Source organism: Penaeus chinensis, chromosome 32 (assembly GCF_019202785.1).
Source record: "Penaeus chinensis breed Huanghai No. 1 chromosome 32, ASM1920278v2, whole genome shotgun sequence".
Taxonomy (NCBI): domain Eukaryota; kingdom Metazoa; phylum Arthropoda; class Malacostraca; order Decapoda; family Penaeidae; genus Penaeus; species Penaeus chinensis.
In genome coordinates this window covers 8,999,551-9,003,634 of record NC_061850.1, presented here as the reverse complement: position 1 = coordinate 9,003,634, position 4,084 = coordinate 8,999,551, and positions in this window count along the sequence as shown.

The window sequence follows — 4,084 nt, the reverse complement described above, 5'->3', positions numbered from 1 at the left end:
CCTCCCTCCCTCCCTCCCTCCCTCCCTCCCTCCCTCCCTCCCTCTCACTCTCTCTCTATCTCTCTTTATCTTTATCTTTATCTTTAACTTTCCATCTCCCTCTCCCTCTCTCTCTCTCTTTTTTCCTTTTCTCCCTATTCACCACTACCTAAATGTCCTCTATCATCGTTTTTTACCGCCCCCCCCCCTAAAAAAAAGGATCACACTTCTCACCCCTTTCTCCCTCCCCCATCCACTTTGCACATAACACACATAAACACACGCACTACTAGAGACCAGCATTTAAAGCCGTGATGTTCTAGCTCCCTCCCACCCTCACTCCCTCCTCTCTCTCCACCCCCCACGTCCTATGCCCCTTCCTCCTCGATTTCCATGTCCTCCTCGCCAGTCCCTCCCTCCCTCCATGCCGTCTTTCCCCTCCCTCCCCCCTCCCATGTTCCCCCCCCCCCCCCCCCGTCCTCTTCACCTTTCCTTCCTCTGTCTTCACGCTTTTCTTCCTCCTCCTTTCCCTAACAACGCCCGCCTCACGCCAACAAGACAAATACGCCGTTGGACGCCAGGGGATCATACCTTATTATGATGACGGTCATGACAATAATGACAATAAATACTACTAGTACTAGTAGTAGTAAAACAACAAAAGCCACAACAATAATAATAACAATAACAATACTACTACTACTACTACTACTAATGATAATAACAGCAACAATAATAAATAATAATAACAACAATAATTATTACAGTCATAATAATAATAACAATATTAAAAGTCTTGCCAATATAAACGAAAATGGCGATATTAAGCCTCCCCGCCTTCACCACCATCACCCGTCTCCGTAACTTCGCCCCTTGCCAGCGCAATTAGCATAATCATGAGGAAAAAAAAATAAAATAAAAAAAAGAGAAATTAAGAGAAAAAAAAGTCGATTGAGGCATCCCATGATCGCGGAATATCTTAAGCCTAATTGCTCGCTCGCAACGGAATTTGCAACACTCATCATCATGCAAACCAATTTCATCGGAAACTTTTGGACTCTCTCGGGCCTAACCGCTGACGCCCCTCGTCTCGCTTTTCCTCTTCTTCCTTGAGGAAGATGGTGATAAAGATAATTAGAATATAATGGTGATGCTGGTGGTTATCGTTACACACACACACACACACACACACACACACACACACACACACACACACACACACACACACACACACACACACACACACACACTGCAGCCAATAATTATGATAACGATGATGATGATGACGCTATTGTTGTAACAGTGAATAACATAGAACTAATCCGTTAAACAGAGAGTAGTAGACGCAACAAAATCAAACAACTTCGCCAACAGATGTCTTCATATCATTAATGTCCTTAAAGTCCCTTGTCCCTGAAGTCAGGCTTCCAAGGCCTCCTGCTCCTACTCTGTCTGTTCCGTGCCTTCCCCCCCTTATAAATCCCCCACAAAACCCCCTCCCCCTTCCCTCATCCCTGGCCTCCCCCTCCCCCGTGCCCCTCCCACCTGAGTGACGGCAAGAGCTTCAAAACATAACGTCCTCAATACCATATATGGAGATCCACGACCCCTCCTCCCTTCTCCCTCCTCCCTCCCCTCTCACCCCCTCCTTTCTCCCTCCTCCCTTCCTCTCTTCCCCCTCCCCCCACCTCGAGCTAGTCATCCTCTACCCCCCCCCCTCCCCATCTCCCCGCGCATGCAAACCTCCGCACCTGCCCCCCCCCCCCCCCCACCAGGTCCTACTATGCAAATTAGCTTCCGTAGCGTGTGAAATACATGTGCAAATAGGTTAGGAAGGCCAATGTCCAGTGTCATCCGTAGTCGCCCCTCTGTGGCCGTTATTGAGCAACATTATGCAACTTTTTTGCGATGAGTCACCACAGTACCGCTTGCATTCAGGTTTACTTATCTCTATCTCGCCAATGTACACACTCATTGATAAGCAAAGACACACACTAAAAAATATCCAGCCTTTGCTCTCAAACTCTTAACTCTCACTCGCTCTCTTTCTCACTCACTCACACTCACACTCACTCACTCACCTACACCCTTATACACAATAAAATCCCCTCATCATTTCTCCAATCCCTTACACCTTATACACAATTCCACACCGTTGCGACTGCAGCTAACCCGCAGCATCACAGAAAATACACTGTCGTTTGTATTCTCTCAATAAACACGCGTTCTCCATAATCAGAATCTTTCTAAACAAATGAACAGAGAAAAACATACAAAGAACAGGAAGGACCTCGAACCCTATCTCATTCCTAGCTTGATTAGCATAATTAATCTTCTCATTACCATCACAAGCACTCCTTAATTACCTTTTGTCATTATCAAAATCTGTAGTACTGGCATCATCACCATCATCATTAACCATGGGCTTTCCACGATTATTAACACTTCCATTATTACCATGACAGGCATGACAAATACATGACAAATACATGACCAATGCATGACAAATACATGCCACGTGGTCGAGTGTGTCATGTACTGCGTCTCATTCCTTAACCACGTGAAGCCCGATTCGTAAAGGTGGGTGGAGGGGAAGGGGAGGCTTGGGGATGGGGAGGGGGAATGGGAGAGGGAGTGTGAGGGTGATGTATGAAGGGTAGAGAGGAGGGAAGGGGAGGGGAGGGGAAGGGAGGGGAGGGGAGGGGAGGAAGGGAGGTACAGTGAAAGGAAGGGAGGGCGAGAGGGAGGGACGGAGGTGCTGGATGAGTCATAGAGGAAACGGTGGGGATTCTTAGGCGAAGGGAGAGAGAGAGAGAGAGAGAGAGAGAGAGAGAGAGAGAGAGAGAGAGAGAGAGAGAGAGAGAGAGAGAGAGAGAGAGAGAGAGAGAGAGAAGAGAAAAAAAGACGGGGGAAACACCATCAGACACACAAAACAGACAAAGGAAAATACCAATACAAAAGATAAAGGCGAAAAGGGAAATGAAATAAGTTTCGAAGAAAACAAAATTCATATATAGGAAATATCGTTGTCCTTACACCCCTTTCCGTGCCCCCTTCCCCTTCCCCTTCCCCTCCCCTCCTCCCCCCCACATGGCCATCTTCACGGGTTCCTGTAAACAATTATAGTTCAAAAGTTCCATCTATTTTCCCTTCCCCGGAAATAGCTTTGGAAACATGTTTCCGAATGTCTCCCGAAGCCTCCCACGTGTGCAGCCAACGACTCACGGATGATGACCAAGATCATGATTAACGATGATGATGATGGTGGTGGTGATGACTGATGTTCTTGATGATGATGATGATGATGATGATGATGATGGTGGTGGTGGTGATGACTGATGTTCTTGATGATGATGATGATGATGATGATGATGGTGGTGGTGATGACTGATGTTCTTGATGATGATGATGATGATGATGATGATGATGATGATGGTGGTGATGACTGATGTTCTTGATGATGATGGTGATGATGATGATGATGATGATGATGATGATGATGATGATGATGATGATAATGATGGTGGTGATGATGACTGATGTTTGATGATGATGATGATGAAACTGATGACAGTAACAATAACGATGATTGCTGTTAATTATGAAATGATGATGATGATGATAATGATGATGATGATGATGATGACGATGATGGCGATGATGATAATACCGATGAAGACGGCGATGCGATATTGCTTATAAATAAACAAAACAAACGCATCAGTAAAACGCACAGTAATAAGACTGGAAAACGCTTCTCCCACGCGCGATAGGCCTAAGCACCGTTTTCCATATAAAAAAAGGATTAAGCACAACTGACCTTTAGTGTGCACGATCAAGGAAGATTGATTAAATGATCGATTAATTCCCACTCCAGCGAAAAAAGAAAAAAGAAAACAGAAACAAACAGCTAAATAACAGAATATATGGGAAAATAGTGACCAGTAAAATGATAAGATGGTGAAGACAATACTAACAGCAAAGAACATAAAGAGAAATACAAAGAAAAGTGAGGAAGGGCGACAAGAAGGAGAAATGAAAAACAACCAAAATAGAAAGGGAAAATAATGAAAGAGAACAAGAAAGAGAAATGAAAGACAACCAA